Raw genomic sequence first — 19,655 nt, forward strand, 5'->3', positions numbered from 1 at the left:
ACTTACACTATAGGCCTGTAGTAAAACGAAATACTTCTAATTAATGCTTTACATAGCATTGGTACCCAAGTTTTTAAACCTTGTTTACATTCTGTGTGATAATAATAATAATAATAATAATAATATCGATTATTTTCTTAGTACAAACCATACATAGATACACAGAAGTTCTCGAACTGAAGAAAAAATTCAGAGTTCAAAAAAGGAAAAATAGGTACTATTAGAGAATAAATATTATTAAAACATATTAGGATTATTAGGTACCATCAATAAACATACATATACATAATATGGATATGTTACATACATATAAATTATAATTTTTTTTTCAATAACAATTCATTGAATACTTCTATAGATTGGCAAGTCCTGTCCATTTTTGGTCCTGGCATATTCCTTAGTTGATGGTTTGTTATTGTGTTGTATGTATTAACTTCCCTATTTTTCCGCAGTTTAATATTTGTTTTAAGATTTGTGTGCAATAGATTGTCCCACAGCAATTATGCCATCTTGCAGCTTTAAGACTATGTGGATGCATATACACTTAAAAGCTTTTATTATGCCTTAGTGCATTCCACTCTATCCTATGCCTTATTAGTTTGGGGTAATTCCTCCAGTATTGGAAGAGTGCTAGTAAATCAAAAGCTATTGTACATACAATGTTTAGACTGTCCTTCAAAGAAACTTGCTGTGGTACTTTTAAAAAAGAAAACATCCTAACTATATTTAACATCTATATCTTCGCCTGTCAAGTACATAAAAATGTTTCCCGACGACATGAGATCTGGAGATCTGAAAGAGTGTAATACATATTGCCCCCCAGTAATATTCTATATCTTAGTATTGATTCTACGAAACTTTAGTATATGAATATAAGCAAAATTCTGTGTAAAATATTTTTAATAGTGTAAAATTAGTGTAGGAAATTAATAACTCCCATTTCAAGTTTCTATCAATGATGATTCCCAAATTCTTAACCTTTGACGTTTAATGAATTATATCTTGTAGATTTTGAATATAGTGTGTAAACAGTAGTCGTAAACAGGTTTTTTAAATGATTAAAATTTAATTAAAATATAAAATAATCTTTTAAAAAACCTTTAATTTAAAATTTTTATGAAATTAATTCTAAAATGTGTTTTTGCCTATTAATTAAAAAAATATTTAAATTTTTAATATAGTTTTTTTCTCATTTTAGATACAGATGCTTACATTCTATTTTAATCAGTAGGAGCCGACTATGTATTTATAATTTTGGATTTCAAGGTTCAATATTATGGATTTGTTTGATAAAGTGTGAGATTTGTATTATGTATATGTTTTCATCAGTACTGGTAAGTAAACATTAAATTAAACTGTCAATTACTCAAAAATTGGTAAAAAAATTTAATGCTTCTCACAAAATTTTCTCATTTAAAAACAACCACAGTAATGTTCGGATATAATGAACCCTCAAAAATCATTCAAATTGGTTTATTTTATCCAAAGTTCTTTATATACTAATGTATGTACAAATTAAATAAAAGTACAACCAATTGATCGCTAACAATGTATTAAAAAAAAATATATATATATAAATATATATATATATATATATAAATATATATATATATATATATAAATATATATATATATATATATATATATATATATATATATATACAGATGTGTAGAATGTGTATAGAAGTACATACTACCAAAATCTAATAATTATGTCTAAATACTAAATGTGCATACAGTGCTTTCATTTCAAAATGATCCACCCTTAATAACTTAAAAAAAAAAAACGTCAAATTAGATATACAGGGGGACGTTTAATTATGCATTTACTGAAGTTCTGTCAATCACCTCCTCACCTCCAGCTAACCTGACTTTAATATGTCAAATAGGAACCCCCATTCTCTGATACATCATAGTAAGCAGCGTAAAATTCTCTATTCAACGGTACAAAAAAAAATGAAATTGGTATATGTGTAAGCAAATAGTTAGCGAAAATGTCTAGAAATAATGAATATTTTATTTACGTCAAGCTTTGGTATTTTAAATGAATACTTTTAGTGTGGTACCTACATCATTTTAAAATTCTTACATTTTTTATAATAGATCATCAAAAAAAAATACAAGCAATATAGAAGTTAAAATGTGTGGTAACAAACAGTACATTTAGTTCAAGCAAATTATTTATTTTTTTAAGTAAAGAATGTGTACCGTTATTTGCGAGAAAAAAGAGTGTCTTCAAATTTTTTGCAAAAATCTTTGCAGTCTTATAACTTTGTATGTGTATTTATTTCACTTATATTTTTTGCGAAACCTACCTAATAGGTACAAAAAAACACTGCAATACCTTACATTTTTAAGGCGTTTAAAAAGCAGGCGATTTATTATTTTTAAAACTGTCAGTTTGACGCGTGCAATTTTTCAATTTTAGTTAAAACAGTGAGTTAATAAAATGGTGTATACGCTAGCCGAAAGAATAGAAATAATTTTCCTTTATGGAACTCAAGATCGGTGTGCTCGCAGAACCGCGAGAGCATTATTTAATGAAAGGTATCAAGATAAAAACGTGAGCCATAAATACGTATTAGAATTGATACGAAAATTTGAAGAGACGGGATCGATTTGCAATAAGAAAAAATATGAAAATAGAATTGTCGATGAAGCATGCCAAGTTGAAGTACTAGGACGATTTGCTATGGATCCAACTTTGTCTATACCAAAGGCCGCAAAACTAACAAATATTTCCACTGGTTCCGTAAATAAAGTTTAAAAAAAAAAAAGTTCTTTCCTTATAAAATTCATATTCTTCATGAACTCGGAGAAGATGATTTTGATAGGAGAATTCAATTTTGTGAAGTGATGTGCCAGCGAATTGACGACGATCCCCATTTATTGAAGAACATTTGCTTCAGTGACGAATCGACCTTTTTTTTAAATAGGCTGGTGAACAGACATAACTGTTTGTTTGTTATGTTCTTCATGTTTTTCGGGAAGGCCATGCCCAATATCACCAAAAAATTAACGTTTGGGGAAGAATTTATGGGAATGAAATAATCGGGCCGTTTTTTTTGGAAGAAAATTTGACTGGCAAAATTTATTTAAACCTTTTAGAAAATGCAATATACCCTTCCATCATCCAATGTATGGAAAATCAAGTAGATCAACATGGTGGTATATTATTGAATGAAAATAATATTATACATTTTCAGCAGGATGGAGCTCCTGCGCACTACACTTTGGTAGTTCGAGAGTAGCTTGATGAAAATTTTCGAGAAAAGTGGATTGGCAGACGTGGTGCAATCGAATGGTCTGCGCGGTCTCCGGACCTAACCCCACTAGACTTTTTTCTTTGGGGCTACTTAAAAAGCAAAATTTATAAAACCCCACCTAAGAGTATTGAGAATTTAAAAAATAGAATATTTCAAGAATGCAGAGAAATTAGCGGGCAGACCCTTGCCAATGTTCGTTAGGAGTTTGAAAATAGGCTTTTTTATTGTCTTGCTAATAACGGTGCGCATTTTGAACATTTAATAAAATAAATTTGTTAAACTAATTAAATTTGTTTTTCTACCCTACCGATTTACACTTTAATTGCTTCTTGGTCAATTAATTTTATTTTTTTTTACAACCATTGATAGCATAATGAATGCCCTTTAAAATAATGTATCACACCATGGAGTAAATAAAATATTCATTATTTCTAGACATTTACGCTAATTATTTGCTTACACATTTACCGATTTCATTTTTTTTGGTACCGTTGAATAGAGAATTTTACGCTGCTTTTTTTTTAGAAAGAAAGAAAGTTATTAAGGGTGGATCGTTTTGAAATGAAAGCACTGTATATAATGTAGAGAAATTTTTTTATGTTTATACATAATGAGAAATTGAATTTTAATATAATGTTAATTGAAAACACAAATAAAAAAATCAACACCTAAATTTACTTAATTTAATCAGTAATTTTTGATTGAGTGATATATATCTACTTTATTAGTTTTAATAGAATTATCTTCATCAACTCCTTCCTCCTTTTCATCTCTTAGAAGTTATTGACCACAATTTGATCGTCCGTTAAAATTTCTCTTGTAACTATATCATTATCGATTTCCACATATTCGTTAAAATTGAAATTAGGACATTTCTTCTTAACTTATTCTTCCATTAAATCTTTCATGTCCACATCTGAATCAGGTTCCGATTCTTCTAACTGATGTTTTTCAACCATTAATTCAGTGGTATGCTATCATTTTAATCATATTCAAATTCCCTTCTTAAAACTCCTGCATGCTTAAAGCAATTTGTTGTAGCAATGGTTTCCTTGCTAATTTTTTTTCCTGCCATATGAACAACATTTATGGCATCTAAAAGATCTATAGAGAAATTTTGGTTTTTGTTCATTGCATTTATTATTTTCATGAGAACAATATTTCTGTAATTACATTATAGAGAATGTATAACTCCTTGGTTCATATGCTGGAGTTTTGAATTTGTGTTTGGAGGCATAGCCGCCCTTTTTATGTGATTTAATTGAATATCGAGAAGTGCTGGACAACTGTCAATAAGAAGTATTTGACAATAAAAGGAAAAAAATATTCTGGATCGGCAAAAACATACATGTTCGCTATACAGGGTGCCTCCGATTGAGTCGGCACTATTGGTATTTTTGTTAATATTTAAGATACAGGGTCAGTTAAATTAGCAAACTAGTAGGAATTTTTCTGTTGATTAAAATGGTGAAAACAGAAAAAAAATTGAACCTTGCGTTTTCGAGAAAATGTGAAAAATGTACTTTTGTTAAATGGAATCCCCTGTATATTTTTACATAAATCAAAAGATAATAATTTTCTTAATAAAAAAGTTTATTTACACTAATAGCCTAAACCTAAAAATAACAAAGTTATAGCGATATTAATAATTTTGTCAAATTTAGGCAAGTTGACCTTGAATTTTTTGAGAACAAAACAAATAAATCATTGTTTGAATAATAAAATGACAGTAGCCGTAGAGATTTTATTAAATAAAGAAATACTGACAGTTACATGTTAGCAAAGTTTGTAATTTTTGTAAAATCTAAATTAGTAAAATGCCTTTTACGCATATTGAATAATGTGATATGTTAGAATGTTACCTTGTATGTCGAAAAAATAGTGACAGAGCGCTAGAAGAGTACCGCCAGAGATTCCAGACTCGTAATTTGCCAAACCGTAGATACTTTTTATTTCTCTACAGAAAATTTAGAAGTAATGAAAACGTGTTTAAAAGAACTAGAAGAAGGAACCAATTTATAGTAAGCGAGGATGTTAAAATTTCTATTTTGGCATATTTTGAAGCTCATATGGAGAACTCAATTAGAGATTTAGCAAGAGCTTACGGTGTGAGCTTAGTAACAATTTTGCGGGTCTTAAAGAAACACAAATTTGTGCCATATAAGCATCGACCAGTACAAACATTGTTGCCTGGCGATAACGAAAGAAGACTTGTTTTTTGCAACTGGTTACGTATAAGCTAATGATAATATTTTAAACCGTATAATTTGGAGCGATGAAGCTAATTTTTCAAACAAAGTTATGTTTAACCGTAAAAATGTACACGATTGTTCCCAAGAAAATCTTTTCCTTACTCATCCCAGAAATCCTCAAAATCAATTTAGTATAAACGTTTGGTGCAGCTTAATAGGAAGCCAAGTAATAGGACCTGTGTTTTATGATGGCACTTTGACTGGAAGGAGATATGTTGATCTCATATTATCTGGAGCGCTGGAAGATTATTTGGATAATGTTAACTTGGAGAGACGGCAACAAATCTATTTTCAACAGGTTGGAGCACCTCCCCATCAACTAAATGATGTAAGAATATTACCTAATAGTCTGTATGACGATAAATGGATTGCGACCCGTGGCCCGATTCGTTGGCCACCTAGGTAACCAGGCCTAACCCCTCTAGATTTTTATTTTTGGGGTTACATAAAAAATGAAGTGCATAAAAAAAAAACAGAACCGTTGATCAAACACATATTAGGCAAATAATTGGATCAATAGATAGAAGATTAATCTTAAAAGCTATAAGACGTGTGCTTAAGTGTCCTCAGAAATGTATTGGATAAGATGGCGATGGTTTTGCTCCTTTATTTTAAATTAGTAGTTTTACTTAATGTTATTTATTTTAAAGCCAACTTGCCCAAATTTGACAAAATTATTAATATCGCTATAACTTTCTTATTTTTAGGTTTAGGCTATTAGTGTAAATAAACTTTTTTATTAAGAAAATTATTATCTTTTGATTTATGTAAAAATATACAGGGGATTCCATTTAACAAAAGTACATTTTTCACATTTTCTCGAAAACGCGAGGTTCAATTTTTTTTCTGTTTTCACCATTTTAATCAACAGAAAAAATCCTACTAGTTTGCTAATTTAACCGACCCTGTATCTTAATAATAAATATTAACAAATATACCAATAGTGCCGACTTAATCGGAGACACCCTGTATAGCGAACATTTTTTCCTTTTATTGTCAAATACTTCTTATTGACAGTTGTCCAGCACTTCTTGACACAGGACCTCCCTCCTTAGCTCTGCCTCCTGAACACCAGTGACGGGTCGAGTTTTTGTCCGCGAGTGATACTGCAGTAGCCTTTTTTTATGACTATTAACAAAGTTCGGGTTTTTTTGGTTACTGCCAATAGTTTGCAGGGTTGCATCCCCACCGCAATTGCAACATTCTGCCAGTTTATCCATTTTCTTATTGCATTTAATATAAAAATGTGCTCCCTTGCATTTATGGCACCTTGGCGCAATGTCGCAATTATTGAGCGAGTGGCCAAACGCCTGACAACGGTGGCACTGCCGAATTTGTCTTATTTCTCCTCTGGTTTTTGACTTAAGGTTCTCGGCCCTGATCGTAATATTCAGGAATGAACTTACTTCGTAAATGTTTTGTCTTGAATATTATGTAAATGTCTCTAGATGTAACAGAACAAATGCAGTTTATGGTGGAACTTTTATTATGGTTAAGGAACGGACATTAAATGATTTAGATTTTGTAAATGTTGATAGGTTTAATTACTTGCTAGAAGAGAAATACTTTGAATTCTCTATATTTTGTAAAAAAAAATGTTATGTATATCGTTGGTCTTTATAGATCTCCAGCTACAAGCTTTCAAGTATTTTTGATTAAGCTGGAGGTAATTTTGTCTCGTCAGACGACTTTAATGTAGATTTCCTTGAACCTTCCGGAAATGATTTAAAGGCGTTAGACAATTTATTTATTTCATTTAATATCAAATTGCACATTATTAGTCCCAATAGGATTATTGCTAGTTCGTCTTCTGGACTCGATTTTCTTTGTTCAAACCTACATACAGTTGAAAACAAGATCTTAGACTATCCTGACCCAATGGAAGGCTTCCACTAGGTACTTTTAAGCATTTTTAATAGGGCTTTTTCTTCAGTTTTTATAAAAAAGAAGAAAAAGAAACCTTGGTATACAAAGGGAATAAAAGTTGCAGCCAAAAATATGATATCTACATTACATAAGAAAATTTTCATTACATAATTCTCATTTTATAAATTACTACAATAACTACAGGACAATTTACAGATCTACTCTGAAAGGAGCTAAATCTCTTTATTACTCGGGGAGAATTGAAAATGCCTCTAATAAACTAAAAGAAACATGAAGGATTGTCAATTCTCTGCGGGGTAAGGGCAGCCACATTGCAGTACCTAGTTTCTTAGAACCTGATCATCTAAATGCATCACTGCTCCATGGCATCTAACCTCTCGAAGTACCTCCCACATACCGCGCCACCTGAGCATTTCAAGTCATATCAATGTACGAGAAACTTTTTTCTTTTCACCCACTGATGCTGGGGAAATTAAATCCATATTCAAAGAGATAAAGGGCAGAACCTCGTCGGGATGGGACAGGTTGCCATTAAGTGTCATTAAAACTTTACCTACACCGGCTTTAGTTTGTTTAGCTCATGTAGTGAATAAGTCTTTTACAAATGGCCTATTTTCTCCTTGTCTTAAGACGGCCAACATCGTTCCAATTCACAAGAAAGGTGATCCGAATGAAGCTTGCAATTTTCGTCCTATAGCATTGCTTCCTGTGCTAGGAAAGATAGTGGAGAAGCTGGTTAAGGTGAGAGTCCTTTCATTTCTTAACAGGCATAAACTGCTTGATCCGCATCAGTTTGGATTTCTAAAATCTAGAAACACAGGAGATGCTGTTTGGATTTCTTCAAGAGCTGTATCTCAGGCTCAATACAGGTGACATTGCAGCTTCGGCATTCTGAGATATGTCGAAAGCTTTTGATTGCATGTACCATCCAACCATGTTACGTAAGCTGGAAATTTATGGTTTCCGAGGACTCGCCCTGGAGTGGTCTTGCTCTTACCTGTCAGATCGTGAGCTTTCTTTAATAATTCATGTTCCTATGAATTGCCTATTTCTTTTGATGTCCCACAGGGATCAGTCTTGAGTCTTCTGCTATTCTTATGTGCATTATCGATTTGCCTCGATTGAACATTAGTTTGCGGATGATACAATACTTTGGCATGACAGGAATCCTCAAAAGTTGAAGTTTTCAATTGTGCGCGATATGCAGTGTCTGGAGAAATGGTGTATTTCCAATAGTCTCGTGCTCAATATTTCCAAAACTATTATTCTGAAGATTACAAAATAGGGAAGTCTTTATCTCCAAGAAAAATGCATGTAGGTCATTTAGTTAAATGTATTATGCATTTCGGCTATGTAAACAGCCATCATCAGATACTAAAATAAAATACAGTTAATTCAAGACAATTTTAAAAAGGAGCTTATTCACTATGACAATACAGGTTTAGAACTTACCAGAACATCACAAAAAACATATTCGTTCAACAAATAAAACTCAAAAAAACTACCCGTTATCGGGAATAAAAACAACAATAAATAAAATAATTAAAATTAAAAACAATAAATATAATACAAATGTTAAAAGATAAAAGAGTTAAAAACAACAAAGTTAAAAGTTATTTTCTAAGGCTAATTGAATCAAAAAACGTAAACTGTCGAACTTAGTTTGCTCATTAATGCAAGTGCAGTCTGGGGAGTTTATGGCCCTATTTATCTCAAATGCCTCTGAAGTCCAATTATAACCTTTTCTCACAAACATGCAGAAACTCAGTGTTAGGTCCCGGATCAAAATTATGGCCAGACTAATATGTGGTCCGCAAAAGGAGAATTTGTATTGGTAATAGTAAGTATTTTTATTTCGGGTGATAAGTCTTAAATGTTCGTTGACTCTGACAATTCAACTTTCCTTCCGCTTTGGCTGACAGATATCACATAAGAGGTAGAAACAAATTAACTTATAAACTCCAGATCGGTGCGTTATCGTATTTTATCTTTAGTGTTTACTAAATGTTTTGCCAAGTTGTTTTTGGTTTTAAAACAAATATTAGGTTTAGCGACAAATTCATTGGACTTAAAAACACTGTGCAACACTAGAAGAGACGTTGCCAAAGTAAGTAATAGATCGATAAGATCCAAGGGTGTTGGGTTCACCGATCAATGGTTTATTAAGTTTTTTGAAAAAATCTTTGTTATATAGCTTCTTAATAACATTTATAAGATATCCATTGTTTCGAGCGATTTGTAAAATTATATTATATTCTTTTTTAAATTAATATCGTTTAGTGGAATTTTAAACAATCTATGAAAAAAGCAATTAAAAGCGGCAAACTTTTGGCTAAAGGGATGATTAGAGGTAGAGAGTATTACTGTATCTGTGACTGTAGGTTTACGATATATTTGAAATTCAACATGATTATTGTGATTAGTGATTAAAAGGTCTAAAAATGGTAAACTTGATTCTTTCTCTAACTCATAGGTAAACTATATGTTGGGATGAACAGAGTTAATGAAATCAACAAAGTTTTTTAGGTTGTCTTTGGTTCCATTAAAAATAGTAAAAATCTCGTCTACGTAGCGAACCCATGTTTTTGTATGTTTTTTAAATAAATGGTGTTCCGAAATTTGTTGTTCTAGTTTATACATAAACAGTTCGGCTAAAAAAGGTGACAAATTAGAGCCCATTGCCAGTTTTTCGTTCGAAAAAATTATTGTCAAATTGAAAAAAGTTTTGATGGAGCACACAATTGACTAGAGAACACAAATTCAAAATAAATTACTGGGTACATTACTGTTAGTATAAAGTAATTCTCTGAGTAGTCTAGTAAAATGCAATCACTCGGAAGTATGCTCGGGAACAAAAGAGATAAGCCAGGATTGGGGTGGTATCTGGATAGGAGACAAATGTTCAGTTAATTGAAAAGAATTTTTATAGAAAAAGGAATTATTGAAAGTTTAACGTAGAAGGTAAAATGGAAGATAACCAAGAAGAAAGTCAAGGAAGCAGGAGAGTTCATGTAGGCAACTATTGGACGAACAGGGTAGTTAGCTTTGTGTATTTTCGGTAGGCAGTAAAGGAAAGAAGTGGAGGGGATTCATGGGAACAAGTTTTCTTTCGGAGATGGAAAAATAATCAAGAGTCAACTGACTTTGTTTAAGAATAAACTTTAATAGGGCTATAAACTTATTCATAGGGTTGTTAGTTAGGTTGAAAAAATTATTGGAATTTAGGAAACGAGTAACCTTAGATAAATAATCTGGTTTGTTCATTATGACAAATTATTATTGATTTAATTGTTGATAAACGTCAACGTTAATGACAATGACGTTATCGAGTTGACATGTTGAATGTGACGTGCCTGACTTGCGCCTTGATGGCGGAGAAGGAGACGGTTGTTTATGTATACCTTTTTGCTGGTCCTTGTTTTGGCGGGAAAAATTGGGTTTTTTTGATGCGTGTTCAAATTTCTCTTTCCACAATTCAGCGTTCTCCTGCAGAATTCGGTTTTTATCCGAGAGCTCTTCCACAAGCTTCTTTAAACACTCGATTATCTCGGTTTTCTCAGCCAATTTGCTGCATTCTCCGGAGTCAACCTCAAAATTGTCGGCTGCGGGATCACAACAAACTACATGAGTTTTGTCGATTTTGTCGCAAGAATTGTGGAAAAGAGCTCCTCTTTTTATGCACAGCACTACACTACTAAATTTTTTTTTACAGCAATTAAAAGCGATTTTTAACAGTGCGTCGTCTTTCGTTACTTTAGTCGCACTTTAGTCGACGCCATCTTGTATCTCACATTGTGACATTTGATCTATGAACCTAATAAATCCGCGCGTTGTTATCGTAGCTATTGTCAGAAGAAAATTAAGTATTATATATACAAAATTAATGGATTAGTAGAAAAGTTTTAAATAAATGGGTAATTATTAGTTTTAAACAGATTGTTAATATATGAAAATGATAACTGGTCTTAAAAATCCTTCGGCTGAAACCAGGTGATTACCATAGGGTCGCTTCTAAAGGAGTAGCTGAGTTTTAGTCAGTTACATGAGCTAAAGCAGGGTTTAGCTGTGGGCGATCAGTGATACAGGACAATACCTAGTCAACACCTAATCCAGCGAGTAGCAAAAGTTCACTTGGCGGTGTTCATAAATGTTGATGAAATGTTCACGTCGAAGATGTGCCTTTCACCTGCACCCAAAGTGAACAGAAAGAAACCGTTCAAGTTAAAACATCGTTCAACCGAGTGACAAATGACAAGGCATGTGCCTCTGGGGGATAGTGGGTACAGTCAGTGATCGTGACGAGAATCAGTAACAAGTATGTCACAATGTTAGCGTTGAAATGACCTCGAACCTTTGTATCGATTTTCGTCAAGTGGAACAGACGCAAAACTGGGTCAGGTACGGGTTAGGGTGAGAGTGTGGATATTGACATATTAGTAGGGCTGTAAAGGATTTAAATGTGAAAATAAATAATAACTACAATTTAGAAAAGCTAGTTTTAAGAATAAAATGCTACTATTTCCTTTGCTTTTCTTTCTTTCTCTCTGTATTCATCATCTCTTATACTGTATCATCCTCTCTTATACTGCGGCTTGTGGTGTTACCATCGACTTCAGAATTGTATTTGCTTTCGAAGCTATTTTCTGTTTACATCCTTCCTTGTTCTGATTTTCATAAATAACCGGCCTTTCCTAGGAATTGGGGAAGCGATTGTGTGTTATAACCCGTTTTGTTGTTGTCTTTTTTTTAATTGTATTTATTATAAATCTATTTAAATATGCAACTAAATAAATGTTCAGGGCACTTTAAAGAATTTCGAATGCTCGGTTGAATTGAGACTTCGATATTAACTCTAAAACAAAAAGAATAAATATAAAATAAAATAATGCATTTTGGCCTTATTATTAGCCTAGGCAGGTTAATATATATTTAGATAATTCATTGCTATAAGTACGCCATTTATACATACACGCCATTCTCTCTAATTATCTAAAATTTTTAATTAGGTACTTTTTATTCTATTTACCTTTAAACGTATTGATAATCAAATCGGGTAAACCACACAATTCCAGTAATTGTTCCATTTCATTTTTTTCTACAAAAGTGTTCATGTTGTAGAGATGTAACCATCAAACAACGGGAGACGGGATGAGGCCGGCAAAGCATTAAAGGGACATGCCGACGAGATATAAAAACACTAAAAACAGCGGGTCATAATAAACAGAGTAATTAAAAGTATAAGAGGGTTCAATCCCATAGTAACAAGTAGGCACCATCTTTACCCTAAACTCGATTGCAGCATCACGGATGCGGTCTAACCGAACTAAAATAATTGACATTTGTCACAGTCGGTAAAATAGTCTACTGTAATACCGATCTGTCATAGAAATGAAAGGCGTGCTATTCAAAATTTTAGAATGGCGCGAAATTTTAAATTATTGACCCATTAATCAATTTTTAACAGCATAAAGGCTGTGAATCTCGATCACAAACTCTAAAAAACTATGAAATAGTGCAAGCGTATTAATTTGATTTTTGAAGAGGCTAAGAGTGATAATGTATGTAATTTAAGTTTATTTTTTACATTTTTTAATTGGATTCGTTAGTTTTTTGACATTAAATTCATCAAATTTGCTTTTAAGCTGTTAAGTTAATGCATTAAGGCCCTTCAAAAAGATAAATTGTTAATAATGCACTTTTTCATTGATTTTTAGAGAATGCGAAACAGATTTTACAGCTAATTATTTATAGCCAATACGCTATCAAAAAAAGATTTAATGGGTCAATTTTATTATGTAAGACAATGTTTTAGAGATTTAAGTATAATATATTAAGTCCTATTTTGAGAATTAAATGCTTGATACTAACAATGTTAATTTTACTGTTATCAACAAATTAACAAGGGTAGGGGTAGAATTAAAGTCAATTGTAAAGTAAGTTTATAATTTATTGTCTTAAAAGGGATCCTGATACAATTTGTTTTTGTGCTGCTTTAGCACAACACTGTCCATCGTATGTATTTTGCTTTTTCTACATTTTGAGGATATGATACAAAAATTACATTTTATCAAATTTATAAATTAATTATTTATAGACATAAGAACTATATTTCTCAAAAATATGCCCTAAAAATTTTACGTTTACTACCTACTTTTTTGTACAGAGGGTACCCAAAAATGTTGGGGGAGTGGTAATATATAAAAACTAACCCTGTAATTAAAATATTCTTTATGGAGAGTATGATATTAAAAATTAGTTGACACTGATGTATACCCTAAATTCTAGATCCCAACGGTCCTTTTTCTTAAATATCGAGGAGAATCCCTGGATCTTACTCCCATCTTATCGAGGTGAGGTACCTCCTTGAGTAGTGACCTGGTAGAATGGAAATTGTTTCACTTATTGTGCTTTTGGTACTTCCTAGCAGCAAAGCATTGATGATACCTTTCGTCAGACCTAGTAAAAAGTGGCCTAGCATAATTATGTTCATTCTGAACATTATATTGAGATTGCTGGATTATGACAGCAGGTAATAAAGTCAATGTATCTTCCCAAGGTACTTGTGCCTCAAACAGTACTGGGACATTTTGAATAATACTTGGGCCAGCAATTGGGAGAGCACACTTTTTTGAACGAGTATGTATAGTACTAGTAAATGAAATATCATCAAAATGGTCTTGACATAAATAACACCTTGTTGAGGTTGGGCTTAAACCAAGTATTTTAAATCATTCGGACCTCCTAATAATGTCACTTTCAGGAAATTTAAAGAAAATTTTATTTTTGTATGAATCCTCAATAGGCCAATAGTATGTATAAGAACCAGTAGGTGCCTTGCATTTAAAAATGAATTTTCCTGGTGATAACATTATTAGGGCAGTTTTAAAATGGTAAACAACAATTTTAGGTGACCTACAACATGGTGAAAACAATTTGATAAAAAAAATTGCACTTACCCCATTCTAGGGATCTGAAACCACACAATAAAACAACAAAAAAGCTTCTATATGATGAAATTACACTTTAATGACTTTAAGCTACATTTTTAACTATTTTTTTGTTGAGAAAAAACAAAAGGACACACCCAATGGACGCCAAAATAAAAAGGAATAAGCAATGGCGACGATCGATGATGCGAAGGTGGGTGGTGGCAAAGAACTAAAGAAAATCGATAATCTAATGACAATTATGACAGAAGTTGGCCCTCGATGCGGTCTAACCGAACTAAATTTTGATGATCAGGTTAGGCTACCTTTCGAACACTTTTAATATTCATTTCTCTATGCAGCGGGTGCACAAAACAAATACCGATATTTCCAAGAACGTTACTGACACGAGAGTGATCGACCTGACGCACTCCAGGAACGCTAGGGAGAGAGTAAGAAATAATTGTTTTGGCCTGTTTAGCAACCTTGTTTGGTTCAGAAAACGAATGGAGGGATAAAAAATGGTAATGCAATGGTAGTTTAAAATGTCAGTAAGATATTCTTATTTTAAGAAACGGATGTTTTTATCATCTAATTACTTTTGTTTTAAATAATATGACACTTAAATTTTATTCAAAAGAGAGAATATAGAATTTTCATATTAATTATTGGTTTTATATTAATTTTGTTATTTTAATGGTTTTGGATTCTTAAATGAAATATGTAGATAATCTTTGAGGTAAATTTATTTTTATTTTTTTTTTGTTCGGTTTTTGGCCTTGTGCTCGGCATATTTAGCTTTATTATTATTTAAGAATGAAAAAAAAATATATTTAAAGAAATATTTTCAAGTCAGGAGATGAACTTGATTAATCTATAATTTACTTTTGAACAAATGCTCTTTTTCACAGGCAATATACAGGGTGGCTAAGCGAAGACGGAACGGCGGTCAACATTAAGGTTGTAAAGATTTTAAAAAGAAAACGCTCGAACACGTCAATTTAGATTACCAGGGGGAAATATTATCAGAGAATAATATCACCCCTATCTGTCATCCCTTGACCAGGGTGGAACTAACCTCAAAAATTTTAAATGGAACAGTGGGTCGAGTTATATCTTGCTTGAAAGGTCTTTCGATTCTCTTTATGGCTATGCCTATACCCGAAGTCGTTTATAATAGTCAGTGATGTCAGTCTGTTCGGAAACAAGAGCAGCTTAAACTTTTATTTAGATAATTATAATCGCATTTACACACACAAATTGCCGCTCGTATAAAGAAAACCAGAACATGTTGTTAAGAAACGCGCACTGGTGCCAAATTTTTTTTAGTCGGCAAAATTTTTTGTACTGATATTGATCGACGACGGTGCAGAGGTCGCAACACTGAACGATCGATTTCTTTTAGATCATTAACGTTGTCGTGCCAAGATTTATTATGTAGTCGTGCTTGCGGAGTTTTTGTTGAATTTTAAGATAGATTATTCCAGTTTGTTTTGTGTATGTTTTTTATGTAATTTAAATATTAATTTGTAATTTAATGGAACAGGGAGAAGGTTCGATTAGTCGTGAACCTCCTCCAAAAAAAGTGAAAAAAACTTTGCACGAACATGCAATGATAAAAACTGTATATGAAAGTATTCGCACTCGAAATCCCCATTTATGTGCAGAAAATATTTTGTCATGTTGTAACGTGGATTTAGTCGAACTCCTCAGAATTATTTAATAACTTCATTTATTTGGGTAAATTCCGTAACACTCATTAACCCTTGACTGGTATATCTGTACTTTGTTACGTAAACAAAATTCAATCTTATTTACACTGACAATTTTTTTGAGTGATATTTATTATTTTAAATTAAACTCATTTTACAGAATAGAAAAATATTTATTATCTACATGTAAGCTGTATAACATTAAAAATAAAAATATTATTCAGCGAAAAACGAACAAAAAAACAAATAATTTAATAGAATAAATGCAAAGGAATAAACCGAAAGGAATATATTGTGATATCTTATTATTTTTTGACAAACTCGTTGCAGATTTTTTTTACTGCATATTAAACAAATGGATTTTTTACACTAACAACACATACTTAGTTATTCTTTTAAGTTTTCAGTCGCAAAAGTAGCATGTTCCTCGCTTTTCGAGAATATCGTCTGCATCTTCGATTTCGACGGTGTGATTTTTTCCTGTTATTCTACTAATTGTCATGTGTAGCTCCTTGTAAGAAATTTCCAGTTAATCTTGCTTTCATATGTGATGCCTTAATGATTTGGCAAATAATTTAAGGAAATCTAGGCCTGCCTTAGTTGGTGTATCGCTAAAACTTTTATATAGTATATATGTATTTACATTACTTATATTTAGTATTGCAAAAAACACAGCCATAGCGCAACGCCTAGTTCGACGGCTAGAAGAATAGTTGGCGCTCCTCCTTTCGTAGAATCGTAAAAAATAATAATTTCTGGCTTGCCTGTAGCTTCATCTGTTGCTATTCCGTGGTGCATAGAAGATAGTAATTAAACGGACTTTGATGTTTTTGGCACATATGATAGAAGACTCATATCATCTGTAAACCCATAAAGAGATGACTTCACTGGTCGAGATCTGTGTGGAAGAAGTTCAAGAGGCAGCTCACGTTTATACTTTTTTATTGTCCCTATATAAGTAAGTCATCTGCTTCTAAGTTCTCTTACAATCTTTATTGAACTAAACCAATTATCGGCGGTGACGTTTCTACTAAATTTGGTAATTGTTGGAGAAAAATATTAATTTTACAGGAGACGCACAACAACCGTTTCAAACAAGGCACGTAGTCTTTCTCTACTGATCGCTGGTAAATATTTCTTTTTATTTTTACCAACGCATCGCATTGCTTAGAATCACTACCTGGACTTGCATTTTTTAGACAGTGGCATCGCATCGCGTTGCCCATAGTATTATTAATATAATAATAAGCTTGTATATTTATCTCAATATGATAATAAATTAAATAATAACATAGAACTATAAGATTATTAACAAAAATATCGCTTGACGCTAACACGACCAGCCTGACACTGGGACGCTCTCGGCCCAATGTTTTTCCCTTTTTTTTTTTAATGCTCGGTTTCATCCTGACTACTAGTACTGGATGTGCTCGTGTCAACATCAGTGTTAGTTTGATCCATGTTCTAGACAACAGAAAACAGTCTCATAATCAAGTGTTCTTAAGAGCGCTTTATTTCAAAATACACATATATATAACATGCTGAAACACCAATGCTTAAAATCTAACAAGTGAAGATATCCGCCAGAAATAACGTTTGAAACATCCAAATAACGTTTGAAGAGGTGTCCTTTTTGTGGTTTTATGAACAGTAGAATTGATAATCAGCTGAATACGCGAAACAAGTGCGCTCCATTGAGATGAAATGTTTGCTTGAACACGCAATAAATTTGCAATGAAACTCATGTAGCGTTCAGCTTGACCATTGGTGTACGTATGGGGTAATGAAATGCCACTCTATATCCCATTCACGTTTTACACCTCGCTCTGAACAAGATATTTTTCGGTAGCCTAGTTTTCCACATTTAAAGCATTTGATATTATTTATATTACCAGATACTTTATATAATATAATATAATAATTTATTATAATAATTATATATACTTTATATAATAATTTATATAACCAGAGACACTATCGTTATTATGAGCAATATTAACACCTTTCGAAATTTCGAGTAGTTCGGCGCGACCGCTAAAACGGGGACCGAGATTTTGACGGGCCGATGTGCCAGCAATACAAATCATGTGTGATCTTGTCCATATACTTCAGTCATACCGTACCGTTCCACCTGGTATTGTTTTATTTGTCATTTAGTCTAGCATACCATAAAACAATCGTTTAAAAATGGCCAAAAAATTTAAATACGACATTTATTCTTTAATAGAAGTTTTAGAAAGTAAAGAATGCTTGTGGGATAAATCCAAGGATGTGTCAAAAGATAAAATTATGCGAAAGAATGTATGGCACGATGTGTGCGTTTTTTAAGAGCCGAACTTTGAAAGTATGGATCCGAAAACCAAAGACGAAAATAGTAAGTACAAGTTAGTTTTATTATTTATGCTACAAGTTTAGATCTTATTCATCTGCCAAGGCAAAGAGCCTTCTGGGCTAACAAAATATTCAGAAAAGGTATTTCTTATGTCATTTGCGGTACGCCCACCGTGCTGTATATTTCCTGCCCTAGGTAAATTGGTCAACCCACCGTGCACGATAGACATAAACATATCCTCAGTTCGGCACCCATCTTTTTCACGAACAATATTATGTAACACGACGCATGCCTTAACTATGGATTTACAAAGTTTTTTTCCCACATTTAAAGAACGATGAAATATTCGCCATTTGTTGGCCATTATGCCGAATGCACATTGAACGTATCTTCGTGCACGACAATGTCGATAGTTATATATCCGTTTTTTTACGTCTAGATGGTTACCGCCAAAAGGACGTAATAAATGTTCGGTGAGCTGAAAAGCTTCATCACTTCGGAATCAACTACTGCTAGAAGTATAATTGAACAATATCCTTTATAATTAAAGTTCATTGTGCCAGATTTAGGGAAATTTTCAATTCGAATATGCTTTCCATCGACAGAACTGATGCAGTTTGGGCAATTAGGTTTTTGTTTAAATCTTTCTGCTATTAATAACCACCGCTCAGTAGTGGGAGTTGCTAAGTATTCACCACTTAAAATAATCCATATTTGGTCACATACTTGAGTCACTATTATGCTTATTGTCTTGATACCTAGTTGGTAGGTGTAGGCCATATCGGTGAATGTATTTCCACTAGCCAGGTATCTGTAATAAAAAATGATTGTTAAATTTTGTTTCCGCAAGTGCTGTGATGAGCAAATGGAGTAACATTCCACACAGCTTTATAAAATCGCTGAAAACTAAGTCAAGACAAGCCGCCAAAAAGAAATACATTTACAGTGATAACCTTCATTTTCTACTCAAGATTGTAACACCACACATCTACTCAAGAGTAACCTAGACCAATCAATACCTTCATCATCCAGTACATTTACATCCACAAATCGAAGGGGAACAAAAAGACTAAATACAGGCAAAACCCGTGGAGTCCGAATTAATTGACGACGACCGTGCATCAATTGAACGAAGATGATAAGTTTGAATTTAGAATTGAAGTTATGCAACTACTTCGCAAATTTAAAAACCGTAGGCTTTCGTCTTCGTCAAATACTATCGCTTCTACAAATATTGGTGACCTCCAAGCTTTTTCACCTCAGCAAGATACTCAGCAGTT

General features: G+C 32.6%; 1 protein-coding gene across 1 annotated transcript in view; it reads left to right on the forward strand.

Moving 5' to 3' along the window:
• LOC126737588 (exportin-6-A-like) overlaps positions 1-19,655 on the forward strand; it is a 320,333-nt gene that overhangs the window by 130,074 nt on the left and 170,604 nt on the right. The window lies entirely within an intron of this gene.

The sequence above is a fragment of the Anthonomus grandis genome, chromosome 6 (assembly GCF_022605725.1).
Source record: "Anthonomus grandis grandis chromosome 6, icAntGran1.3, whole genome shotgun sequence".
Classification (NCBI taxonomy): domain Eukaryota; kingdom Metazoa; phylum Arthropoda; class Insecta; order Coleoptera; family Curculionidae; genus Anthonomus; species Anthonomus grandis.